This window comes from Pogona vitticeps, chromosome 6 (genome assembly GCF_051106095.1).
Source record: "Pogona vitticeps strain Pit_001003342236 chromosome 6, PviZW2.1, whole genome shotgun sequence".
Classification (NCBI taxonomy): domain Eukaryota; kingdom Metazoa; phylum Chordata; class Lepidosauria; order Squamata; family Agamidae; genus Pogona; species Pogona vitticeps.
This window is the reverse complement of record NC_135788.1, coordinates 49,904,994-49,918,822: the sequence shown is the minus strand read 5'-3', so window position 1 is coordinate 49,918,822 and position 13,829 is coordinate 49,904,994. Positions and strand designations below refer to the sequence as shown.

At 40.4% G+C, this 13,829-nt stretch overlaps 1 long non-coding RNA gene across 1 annotated transcript in view; it reads right to left on the bottom strand.

Moving 5' to 3' along the window:
* The window catches only part of LOC144583501 (uncharacterized), a 45,210-nt gene that overhangs the window by 12,292 nt on the left and 19,089 nt on the right, over positions 1-13,829 (bottom strand). The window contains exon 1 of the long non-coding RNA XR_013537294.1: positions 648-13,829. This exon is cut by the window's right edge and continues 19,089 nt beyond it. This is a non-coding gene — a long non-coding RNA (uncharacterized LOC144583501). The remainder of the gene's footprint in view (positions 1-647) is intronic.

Sequence of the window (13,829 nt, the reverse complement as noted above, 5' to 3'; positions counted from 1 at the left end):
TTCATTTTCCCATGTCCTTCCAGCTGCCACCCAGAACACACCACAGAATCTACTGTCTATACAGCCATGTTCCCTAATGCAAGTCCACCTGCTCACATGCATGAGAACGGGAATCAACATTCTTTGATTTTTAGAAGACATTCGTTAAATGACAATATCCATCCCCGAAGTGAATTTTTTAAAATATTGTCTGTGGCCAAAGACTACTAAGGTTAATCAAGCCATTCTAAGCCAGACACAAAAGACACCATGACAGAACAGAATTATCATCTTCTGCTCAAAGCTGATACCATTCACATGTATTACTGATGAGTTACAACCTATTCTAGACTATTTCATTCTCTAACAGGTTTATGGTGGCAGAATTGGGCATACAGAGATTCTCCACCTTAAACAACTACTGATGTTTAACAGACTGCACAATGTGGACACGGAAACATGGGAAAGGCCCTGCTCGAATGCTAACGTCCAACTCTGTCCCCATATCGTATACTCTGGCAACACCATTACAAAGTTTAAGAATGCTATCACACCACTATTTGTTCTTCATAATTTAGTTCTTCATCTTCTAATAGGATATATACCCTCTTCTACCAGCAGTGCTCCTCTGCATTCTACATGGGGCAAACAGGACAATGTCCACCTACCTGGAAGAATAATTGGACGTAAAATCTCATGTCAGAAATGATGACTCACAAAGCTAGTGTCTGAACACTTCACAAGCCAATGTCAGGAGCCTCCCAGGATGCTCTGTAATTGATCTAAAAGAAGGTATTAGAGGATTAATTTCAAGAGAACATTTGAGACAGAGACAGACAAGGTGGGATTACATGCCTGATTTGGGATATATTATTGAATTCCAGACTATAAGGCGTAGCTTGAACAGCGACAGAGGCTTCTTAATATACTAAGGTTGAAATTGTATTTGAGATTTATACATAAATAAATGAAATTGCATATGTTATAGAGGCAAACTGCTAATTAGCAAGATGCCAGTTATGTTCCTGGCTGTGTGCCTTTGCATAATCAGGCATTTGATCAACACCTTGTTAATTACTGCCAATTCACCATCACCTCTTAAATCACATCACTAACTCATGTGCAAATCGCCAAAAGTATACTGCTCCCAAAACATTAATATGCTGGTTGTTGCAACAGTCTGGAGCATAGCCAAAACTGTTGTTTCGGGGGGGTGGGGGTGGAATCTGGCTTCAGTATAGCTCTTCTTTGAGAGCAGAATCCATTCCTTTGCAAATTCACAAAGGCTAAGAGTTATGTGCTAGTTCAAAGACATGTAGCTTTGTCTAATGCCTTGCCTTGCCAGGATGCTTATGCAAGCAACACTTAGAAAGCTCACTCATAGCGTTAATAACACCACTGTCATTTTCTATATCCAATTTCCCACTCATGCAAAATCCATCTCCTCATACATTGTTTATATAAACTTGTAGCCCTATATATTTATTCCAAGTGCCTGAAGAAGAGGTTATATCAACAAAAGCCCATGTTAAAATCAATCTACCACAAGATTTTGGGCAAAATCCTGTTCATGCCAGCATAACATAAAGTTATGGCCACGTACAGTAAATTTGCTGAATGTTGTGCTCAGCATTAAGAAATTGTGCTATTCAGTTGTGCAATTGTTATGCACAGAGAAAAGGGGAGTACTTGTGCAACCATTTCTAAAATGGCATTCCGTACTTGCAGCTTGAAGTGATGCAGTTTATTATGCACCCCAGATGTCTAGCACTGTGTTTTTCTATGTAAGAAGATCCAGCTTCATAGGGAAGGAAATAGCTGTTGCAGAGCTGGTTAAATTCTGGCTAAATTCCTTTTACCTTGCAGCAAAAGTGCAGGGTTTCTCAAAGCAGAATGACTTCAAGTTCCCCAGTTTAATCCATCCCCTTTCTCATTAATAATAATAATGTACCATCAAGTTAATTTTAACTTATAATGATCCTTTTCAGGATTTTCTAGGTTGAGAATACTCAGAAGTGGTTTGCCATTCCTTTAACTAGCATGTAAGTCTCAATAACTCACTTTGAGGCATTAAGAGTAAAAAGAAGCAAAGTTTTTGTTACTTACAATTGACCAGATCAAACAGCAAACTGACAAACATTGCTACTTGCAGCAACAGGCATCAACAGACTCACTGACTTTTAACAGACTGCTGAGAGGGGGAGAAGCACTGAGCAGAAAGACAGGGCTCTCTTTGAATTCACAAGCAGGAAGGAACATTTGGTCAGCGCTGGATAGATTGACAGTCATCCCAGGCCAGAAAGGTCCCTCCGAGCCACACCCTCTACACTATAGCATCTGGAGCTCAACCTATGTGATGAAAGCCCATGGCATACCAAAGCTGGGAACATAACATGTTTGGAAACTTTGGACACAAATTCCAAATTCCTCTAGCTATGGTATGTGTCAAAATTGGCTCAGGAATTCTGAAAATTAACATCCCCCAAAATATTCAGAATTTGCAGCAAGACTTGAAGGCATCAAAAGGTATGATCTGCATACCTTTCTGACTGGTCAGATGTGTGGGTAGCAGGCTTCCCAAATCCAAGCTGAAAATCCAATTTTGGTAGAGTTCACCTCAACCTCTAGCTATTATAAAGCTCCATTTGAGGCTTCAATATCATTCTGCCCCTCCGCACCATCAGGAAAATCACCCTATAAAACCTCCCCTGAAACTCTTTTCAAAAAGCCAGCCGCATTTAAACAGCAACAAAAATGGCTGCAATTAGACTCATGTAAAATTGCGCCATCTTTCATAGCCAATGGAAATTTCTTGTAGCAAGTAAAACATGAAGCAGAGTGGAGGGAGGAACTAAAGCCTGAAATACATTTCATCCATGGCTGTGAAACAGACAAGCTGTTCCCTAAATTATTGTTCAGATGAATCCCAATTCATCTCACTGCAAAGGAACATTTTCATAAGTCATCTTTAATTTTCTGTGACTTGACTCAAGTAGCACTTCTTTTGGCCACCATTTATCTTCTTTGCTCACTGTTGTTGGTCCCCCCCACCCCCGGTAGAACCACAATTTTTAATGTTTCTTCAAGGACAAATAGTTATTCACTGTCAAACCCTTACTCCACTCCACATGATAGTGATGTGGTTTGCTAGCCACTTAACAATGTTCAGTTTGGAACCGTATAAGACAATTAATAGTAATTATGTGCGGCCAAGTCAATTCTGTCCTATGATGCCCCTTTTCAGTGTTTTCTAGGTAGAGAGTAGACAGAAGTAATTTGCCATTCTCTTCTGTATACTCTGTGCAGCTTGCCCAAGGCCATGCAGACTGTATCTCCTGGGATGAACAGTGAGGAAATGAACTCCCAAATAGAGATGGGCATGATCCACAGGTGCTGTGTGTTCCCTTCCCCCATCTTTCTAGCCAATGCCCCACTCACCAGCTGGTGGGTGCTCCTCTCCTCCTCTCCTCCTCCTCTTTGGCTGTTCAGCCAGTCCCTGGCAGGAGCACAGGTTTGCCTGTCCTGCATCCTTGTCTGAGTGAGTGATCAGCCAAGGAGGCAGGGCAAGGAAGCCCATGCTCCTGCCAGGGACCGGCTGAACAGCCAAAGAGGAGCACGTACCCACTGGTAAATGGGGGATCCAACTGGGGAGGTGGGGGAAGGTAATGCATGGCACTTGGGGTGCTGCACTTACAACCTGGCACAAACCTCTTAATTGGGGTTTGTGCCTATCTCTATTCCCAACCTCGGACTCTGCAGCCAGATACCTAACTCACTGAAATATCCAGCCAACTACCCTGTTTCCCCCAAAATAAGACCTAACCTGAAAAAATAAGCCCTAGTATGATTTTTCAGGATGCTCGTAATATAAGGCCTTCCCCCAAAATAAGCCCCAGTTAAGTGAAACCCCGCCCCCCCCACCATTGTGGAGCAACCAGAAGAAGATGACATGACTATAATTGAATAAATGTAGATTGTTGTATACTAAAACAAATCCCTTAAAAATAAGCCCTAATGCGTTTTCTGGAGCAAAAATTGATATAAGACCCTGTCTTATTTTCGGGGAAACACAGTATCAGACAGTTAGAGGGCAGCAAATACCACAATGTAGGTTGAAAACATCCATATAACTGGATGTTCTTCTCAGTGTAAGCTTTGCCTTAGCATATCATTGATAATATGCACACATTTATACCTGGCAGAATAGGATGGAAGGGGCCACAAGAAGTGCTCAGCATCCCAAGAGCTTGGTTTCTCTTCTGGTTGCACTGTGTACCTTGGCCCAGTGTATATTTATATAAACAAAAAAGTCTTGCCTTTGCCCACTGCATACAAAGCATAACAGCCGAGTCTTGTTAATGAAGCCTAGCCCTGCTGGAATGGAGGGTGGACACCTATGCATCATAAAAAGAGAGGGGATCCATTCCCCCAAAAGAGAAGCACCCTGAGGATTTATTCATGCCCAGGCAGATATGTATGAGGAAATGCAAAAATAAGGAAAATAATGTAAAAAGAAACAAAACATATTCCACCATTTATGCTGAGGATGACTGGTATCATGATGCATGTCAACTCACATACATGTGGACAACTGCTTGTTTGCATTTGCTTATGTATAAGTGAAAACTTTATGCACAAAACTGGCATATCAGGAGGATGGTTAAGTTACTTTATGGGATACCAGCTTCCACATAAATCGACATCCTGTTTTATTTACAACTACTGTGTAAATGAAGGCAGACAGCCAATTCCACACACCCCAAAAGGATTTAAAGAAAGTTGCTTGTGCAGTTAACATGTGTTAAAACAGCAATAACATAGGGTCTGGTTATTTTTAACTATTCAGTAGTCCCCACTGCTCTATTCCTGCTCAGCTTTTCCCACAAAACACTACTGCATTGGTTTGCAGCTACTTTCATTTATAGAAGCAGATGCTTTATTCTTTCATTGCTGTCTTTAAAAGTTATTCATACAAATAACCTTGTTTTTGCCTACTGATCAAGGTACTAGTTTCCAAATATTATATTGAATGGGTTTTTAAAAAGTTTTTTTCCTTTTAAATAGATTTTTCTTAATTTTTCTGCCATCATAAACATGTGCACATTAAGAAAATGAAAATGCATAATTTTGGATTTTAAAGACTTTGGAAAAAATGGTAAGCTAAGTGTGAAGTAAGCTTAGTAAGAAACATATCAACAAATGTAATAATGATATATACCATTATATCACATTCTGTATTTTTTATTAACCACAATACCCTGATCCAAATCCCCTTCCCTATAATCTTCCCTTACCAAATGGAAAATGAATTTTTTTAAAAAATGAAAAGGCCTTGCTCTGCTCCTCAACAGAGGTTTAATGATATAAAAAGTCTTAGTGTCACTAAGATCTTCCATTTTCCACCCATGCCATGGCAAATCCTGCCTTCCACACTTCTGAGGAATTTCCACCAATTGTTATCAAGAGGAACTTTTAAAATGAGCTCTAAGTTGAAGTATGAACACTTGCTGGTTTTTATCAAAACCTTCTCACCTGAAAGCCCCCCTCTGCAGTTTGCATTTTCAGAAACCATGTAGCTTATGGAACAGAAAAAAAGGTTTCCAGGGTTTTCTTCCAAAACTGGAGGCGTTGTTACTGCATATTATGTAAATATTTGTTTATTATGTAAGTATCTATTTGCTTGCCATCCATATGGCATTTTGTTCAAACTGTTCTTTTTTCCAGCCTAAGTCTGTTTTCCCACTAATCACAATATGCAAATATGTAAAAAATATATGTATAAAATAACACTTTCCCTGAATCTACCTACAGATCAAACCCGTGAAGACTTGTTTGTCATCCAGTTTCTAAAAGGAAATTCAAGCAGTGGATGCATAATAAACAATTAATAAATATATTTATATATTCAGGAGAAGGGGAACTCTAAGAGGATGTATGAAATTACTGTTCAAATCTATCAGACCTATGTATAAGTTCTGAAGACATGTGAAGAAAGATAAATGTGTGAGTTGTGTGTGTCAAGTGTCATCCAATTTACGGCAACCATAATAGAGCTTTCATGGTACATATGGTATCTAAAGCGTGATTTTACCATTAGGTAAAGGTAAAGGTTCCCCTAGACAATTTTTGTCCAGTCGTGTTCGACTCTAGGGGGCGGTGCTCATTCCCGTTTCCAAGCCGTAGAGCCAGTGTTTGTCCGAAGACAGTTTCTGTGGTCACGTGGCCAGCGCGACCTAGATTCGGAACGCTGTTTACCTTCCCACCGAGATGGTACCTATTGATCTACTTGCATTTGCATGCTTTCGAATTACTAGGTTGGCAAAGAGCTGGGACAAAGCGACGGGCACTCACTCCGTCATGTGGATTCGATCTTACGACTGCTGATCTTCTGACCCTGCAGCACACAAAGGCTTCTGCGGTTTAGCCCGCAGCGCCACCACGTGCCATCTAATCTGTATGACAGAAGCAGGTAAATGCAGGCTTCCAGGTGTTTTTGACTAGTAATTCCCATAAGTCTTCATCATTGGCTAAGGCTGAGAGAAACTGAAGGCCCAAAATATCTGCAGGACTACAGTTGCCCACCTATTGCTCTGTACAGGAAGAATTAAGATAGTTTCATGGCAGGTTAGAATATGCCTTTTTATTTATGTTAATATGGCATTTGACCCAGTGCACCTTCTGGAGGTCACATCAGAGAATGAACAAAGTCATTGCCCAACAATGACTTTTTCTCTTCTCTTTGGGGGAGCAAGCAGAACCCTCCCAGATGTTGTAAAGCTCCAGGTGACTTTGCGCTCAACCAGAACAGCCAACAGTTAGGAATGATGGAATCTGGGGGGCAACATATCTTGGAAAAGTACAAGAAATTCACTCCTGCCATGAAGCACCAAAGACTGCCACTATCTGAGGCAGGTCTTCATCCAGCAAGTCATCTAGCAAAGTCCTCCTTTATCCTGATTATCAATTCATGAAAGCAGAGGTGTTCAATGCCATGTAGCAAATAGAACTAGTTTATGGGGCAACATCCTGTAGCCCATCATGCCCAAGTAAGAGATCTCTTCAACAGTCCGTCTGAGTGATCCAAGAGTTATTCAGCTCACTCTCAATAGAATCTGTCCCCCCACCCCTGTGACATTATTAAGGAGCCCAGCCTGACTGCTTATATTGTATTGAGATGACATCCTATTCATTATGGTTCCTGATTGGCCTGGGAAACCTGTCTGACTGATATTCACATTTAGATTACTGGTAGTGGAATAGAAGTCAGGCTGAACTGAAGGCCTGTTGGGCCATTTCTCATGTTGTGTTGTATGCTGTTAAGTCACATCTGACTTATGACAACCATAATAAGGCTTTCAGGGTATGTGGGGTATTTAAGGAGTGCTTGTTCCAGTGCCACCACCCCACCCCCAATGAGTTTCCATGGCCAAGTAGGAATTTGAACCCAAGTCTCTGAAGTTCTTATCTGCTACTCTAACTGGTAGACCACACTGTCCCCCATTTGTCTTAATGTGCCACACTTCCTGAAATACAAAGCAGTTGCAGTCCATGAAACTTCACACCATTATTTATTTGTTAGTGTTTAAATTGTTTTGGTTGTGTTTTCTACCATATCTTGGAAACGGTTTCAAAACGCTTCATCACATGTCAAGATGAAAGGACCTGTCCCAAAGATTTTCCTCATCCCTGCCCAGTTCAGGTGAGAAAGCAACCAAGCAGGAAGGTCAGTTTTAAGAGGCAGCTCCAAGCAAGCTCTTAGATCCCCTATTGCATGGCTGGTGATACTCTGTTCAAGCAGCTCATCCTCTATAATCTATTTGTTCACCCTCCTCATAAACAGGCCTTTTCAGCAATGGCTCAAGCGTTGTTTGCAAACCTCCTTGTAGTAATTGGGCAGCTGAAAAGCCAACTATATAAATGCTAATTTAAAATATTCATTCATGCCGTCCTGAAGGCCAGGTAAATTACATCAGCTTAGCCAACATGTTGGCAAAAACAATCAGATGGATGTTGACTATTTCATTGTAAGTTTTCTTCTGTGAGCTTGTACTGACCACTTTTAATCAAAATTGCTTCCTTCAGGGTCACTAATCCTCAAGCTTTTCTGATTCGAGCAACTGTAATCTCCAAATTGAAACACTGGACAGCCTTTGTTTCTTGCTCTCCTTAATAGAGTGATTGAAGTCTCATTTGGTGGTGCACTTTATAAACCTTCCTAAAAATGCTTTAAAAACCCTCCTTAAAAACAAGAAGTGGCAGTCCTAGTATGACTAACTTTGTAACTCACTTGGTCTTCTTGTTCCGCTGAGTAATGCAGTAATCAGGAAGAAATGTCCTGAAGTGGCATAGTGGATTGTTTCATTTCAGAATATGGGAAAGGTTGGTTTTAAAATACTGCCCAACATTTTTTTTAAAAAAAGCCTTTGAACACTAACATTAGTAGGAAGTGAAGTTGGATAGGCCTACTCTGTTTGACACATTAGGGTTTTTGGTCCTCATAGGAAGAATGTGGGAGAGTAATTTAAAAAACAGTTTGAGCACATCACGAGAAGGCAAGACTTGCTGGAAGAGATAATAATGCTATGAAAACTTGAAGGCAGCACGTAAAAAAGGAGAGCAAATATGAGATGCATTGACTTCATAAAGGGAAGCCACAGCCTTGAGTTGTGCAGAGCTGAGCAGGGCTGCCGAAGTCAGGACATTTTGGAGGCTACTCATTCACATAAGTTGGAGGCAACCTGATCGCATTTAACAACAACAAATTTAAAAATATCTGCTCTTTGAAGTGGTACAGTTTGTTGGAGTTTTATTTACAACCTCATGGGCTGTTTGTAGTTTGACTGACTGGGAGGGACTTTTCTGACTGAGGTGATTAGCTATCTATCCAACACTAACCAATTATTTTTTTCCAACTTTTGAAATTCAAAGTGAGCCTGACCTCTCCACTAAGTGCTTTATCCCTTTTCTTTGATTACTTGGTGGCAGGTATTTGTTGATGTTGATCTGATTTGTTGGTTGCTGGTATTTGTATAGTAAAGAAAGTAGTATAGTGGTGCCTCGCTTAGCGATTGCTTCGTTTAACAATGTATTCGCTTAGCGATGGGGGTTTTTTTGAGGAATTTTCCGCTTCGTTTAAAGATGTTCTCTATGGGCGATTTTCACTTAACGATGTCCATTTTCGCTCATTTAAAAGTGTCTTAACATGTTTGAAACCTGTTTTAAATGCTTGGAATTGTTAGTGCACCTTGTGAAACATTTGCAAACTTAATTTGGCTTTGTTCTGAGTCTTTGTTAGTTTTTGATGAATTCCCCCCCCCCATTGGAATGCATTGAACCTTGAGAAGATTATACAATATGAGAGTAATATTATGATAGTAATCATATTATATACTAAAATCTGTACATGAATGGATTGAATGTTTGAAAGATGTCTGGAATTTGGGGGGACAACTGGGAAGACACTGAGATGTAAAAAACAAATAATTGTAAGCAAAGCATGTAACACGATGTTTGATAAACACAAAACAATGTAGATAGATTGAAAACTAATAAAATGTTTATTTTAAAAAGACACTTTTAAATGAGTGAAAACGGACATCGCAAAGCCATTGAAATGCATTGAGTAGGCTTCAATCCATTTCAATAGCTTTCTGATGTCCGTTTCGCTCATTTAAAAGTGTCTTAACATGTTTGAAACCTGTTTTAAGTGCTTGGAATCGTTAGAGCACCTTGTGAAACCTTTGCAAACTTAATTTGGCTTTGTTCTGAGTCTTCGTTAATTTTTGGTGATTTCCCCCCCCATTGGAATGCATTGAACGGACATGTTGGTAGCTTCAATGACACTGTCCAGCCATCTCATACTCTGACGACCCCTTCTTCTCTTGCCTTTGCACTTTCCCAACATCAGGGGCTTTTCCAGGGAGTTTTCTCTTCTCATGAGATGGCCAAAGTATTGGAGCCTCAGCTTCAGGATCTGTCTTTCCAGTAAGCACTCAGGTTGATTTCCTTTAGAATGGATAGGCTTGTTCTCCTTGCAAACCAGGGGAATCTCAAGAGTCTCCTCCAGCACCACAACTGAAAAGCATCAATTCTTTGGCGGTCAGCCTTCTTTATGATCCAGCTCCCACTTCCATACATCACTACTGGAAAAACCATAGCTTTGACTATGTGGAATTTTGTTGGCAAGGTAATGTCTCTGCTTTTTAAATTGAAACTTTAAGAGGGAATTAATGAGAAAAGGATGGACTCTGTGGAACTTGTAGCTACTTTCCTCTGTGGACCTCAGTACTTCTACTGCATAGCAAAAAGACAATTTTATCAGAAATTCAAAACTCTGCAACACAGTCTTATCTCAGCTTCACCTCTAGATAACAGCCAGTATAATGAATATGCCATTGGACTGGGACTTGGGAGATAAAGGTTTTATTCCCCTTTCAGCTGTGAAACTTAACTAGTGAACTTGGGCCCATCACTTGACTCCCCCAATCTTTTAGGGCTGTGTTGCCTCGGGGCTTCTTGGAGTTGAATTTTAAACCTCTGGAGAGACAAAGGTCAAAAACACCTGTGTAGAGAGGGTGTATGAGGGAACTGAGCCAATAGACCCGTCGTTCCATGGAAGCGTAAGGCCACAATAATGCAGTGTAAGACCACAGGCCTGTAGAGACTTTTCTGAGTACACGAACTCATAAAATACAGTGGGCCTACTTCTTTGTGAATTTGTAACTGAAGGTTTTCAATAGTTCTGTGACAGGAGATTGAGTGAAAAGTTTCATTTTGGTAAAAACAGGCACACTGAACTGTTTTCCCCCAACAACTACCCCTTCCATAGACATCTAGTTTGCCTTACGTGGGGGTTTTCAGGTCTCAGAACAGAGAACTGGTATGTTTTCTCAAGTCTCCAGGCAGAAAGCCAATCTCTAGAGCAGTGGTGGTGTGTGGATGGGTGGTTTTAAAGCCTGCATTCCCTTCTTTCCCCTTCCCTGTCTGGGTGGAAGATTCATGCTTCAGTGCAAAGGTGCATCAGTGTGTGTGATGCTTGTTTCCCTCCCAACCATTGCCTAGTTTGCCTCCATGATATCACACAGACCCATGACTGTCACCATACAAGGACCTGCCCCCTGATCTCAAATTATGGTCTTGAAATCTCAGTGAATGGGGCATGGCTAATCCAGGAACCTTTAGGTGCAAACCTTAGTCTACTGTTCTGCAATACTTTTTTTTTTCAAGCTGTGGGACTCAAAGTCAAGTCCAGCCTCTGCCGGGGAAGCACAGTGGGGAGTCAGACTCCCAACCTCTGCTTCTGCAGCCAGATACTTAAGCCACTGAGCTATACGACAGTTCTTCATTACTTCCAAATTGCCATCACACAAGTGATAAATCTTACCTTCTGTCTTCATGAATTCAGGGTCTGTGGTTTTGCTCACCTTCGCTGAAGACTGGAATGTGTAACTTAACTCCATACCTTTCATCCTATTTAGTTCAGACCTTTTTATGAGAAACAAACTTGTGCTCTCTGCTGGCAAGGTGAAGTGACTATAGATTCCAGAATTGTTCAGAAAAAGCAGAGTACAATCTTTCCACAGAAAGAGATGTCATCATTACAACAGCATGAAACATTGATATTTAGGTTCTGGGAATTAAGCCAAATGAAATAGCAGTGAAGCTGAAGAAAGATGCATCATCTCCACCTACCCCCTTTTAAAAAGAAAAGGCCTTTGCCAGAGATGCTGCTGTCTCGTTAACACAAAGGAGATCTTTATTTGCAACATTACATTTCCACTGCTACACTCATATTTCAGAGTAGTTTAATATGATATTTTAATTCAGATTTTTTTTTCTGTTAAAGAAGAACTCTCTCGGATGTATCCATCTCAGGGCTGGCCTTACCATTAGGCAGATATTCCATCTTTTCCTTCAGAACGGTTTTTGTTTTTGTTTTTTTGGTCAGGGGGAGAGAAAAAAGGGTGGAATTTGTAGTCAGAAAACACAGTAGGATTTAAAAGTGGACAACAATGATGTGTGGACCCTTATAAAATACTGTTAATAAGGCAAGGTAAATGCATGGTTAAAGCTTGATTCAGGAGCACCTAAGTGTCACGAAAGGGCTGCGAGCTGTTTAATTAGTTAGCATAATTAATATGTTTGTTACTAGGAAAAAGAGAGAGGCACAAGCAGGATTTTTTGCCTCAGAAAGGGAAGGATATCAAGGACACAGCACACTCTCATTTGTCTACCTCAGGCAGTAGAATACCTTGAGTCACCCCTGGCCTGAATGTCTGGGATTCACAATGAGGAGACAATTGTTTCCCTGGCCTATTTCTCACATTTTCTGAAGTGTATGTGAGATAGTTCCTGACCCTATTGGGGGGGGGGGGAGACGTTTGCCATAGACAAGCCAGAATGACCATATCTTCCAGTATACAAGGGACAAAAATGAATCCACCATTTGATATTTTATGAATAAATTTACAGAGTGAAGTAGTGCATCAACCAAACAGGACAGGAAGTACCGTATTCAGAGCTACACCTAACCAAACACATTAACACATTGGCTTCATAAATTATGTTTAAATATTAGATACCTCTCATTATACCTCTTTGAATGTGTCCCTTTTGTTTGTAGAAGAGATTTTTAGATCCTGGTCATGACTCCTACTGCCATGGAGATATAGATAAATAAAGATGGCCTAATTATGAGGAAGTGCATTTTGATCCACAAAATGAACTGAAACAAATTTATTTGTCTCTCAGATGCCACAATATTTCATCCCTTCTTCTTCTTCTTCTTCTTCTTCTTCTTCTTCTTCTTCTTCTTCTTCTTCTTCTTCTTCTTCTTCTTCTTCTTCTTCTTCTTCTTGTTTCTTTTCAATTTTGCCAACATGATAAGACAAGTTAAGATGGCTACGTCTTCGGAAAGCAAACAGGTTTGTAATACTTTAAAGATTAACAAGTTATATTTGGCACAAAATGTTCTGTACTGTAGTGTGCTTTCCCAGAGCCATGAATTATCACCTCAGGATATAGTCATTTATACAGACTAGGGATGTGGGGGTGGGGCACCTGACAAGTAATGGAAATACAGAAGTGCAAATCAGGATAATTTTCTCTACTTGAAAATTCTGCATTCCTATTCCTTCTGCCCTGTCTGACTTCAACACAAAACATACTGTGCATCAAGATATTAGTCAAAAACCTTTCTTCACCATACATGCATTAATCATTTTACCTATGTGTTGATGGACTTGTGGTCTGCCAGTGATTTTTGAATGACTCTTAACAACCACCATCAAGATCTCTGTCACCCATAGGATCACCCCTAAGACCACTCCTAGGACTCTTAACAACCCTTAAATGACACTGACAGGACTGTCTCCATATGCCCCTCCTGCCATATACAGTATATGGGTTCAAAGAGAAAGTCACTGCTATTTCATAGAGGAAATAAAGGTTCTGGGATTTCTACCACTTACCACATTGTACAAGGCTACACCCCATGTTTCTGAAGAAGTGGATCACACTCTGCAAACGTTCATGCCCAAGAACACCTGTTAGACTTTTAAGGAACCAAAAAGTATTTCTGGAAATGGTTTGTATTCTATGAAAATGTACACTGTAATAAATGTGCTAGAGTTTAAGGCATGACAACTGTTTTGTGCTTTTTGCTATAAGTATTGGTTGTTTTTATTACAATCAACACAACTACCTCCCTGGACATTTCTGCAGTCTAACATGCAATCCACTTTTCACCAAGGAATGTAGATCAATTCACTGATGGAGAAATTTATTGCCAAGACACTTAGCTATCCTTAGTCATGTCATCGAGTCCATGGCTGAACTGCCCTCTCCATACT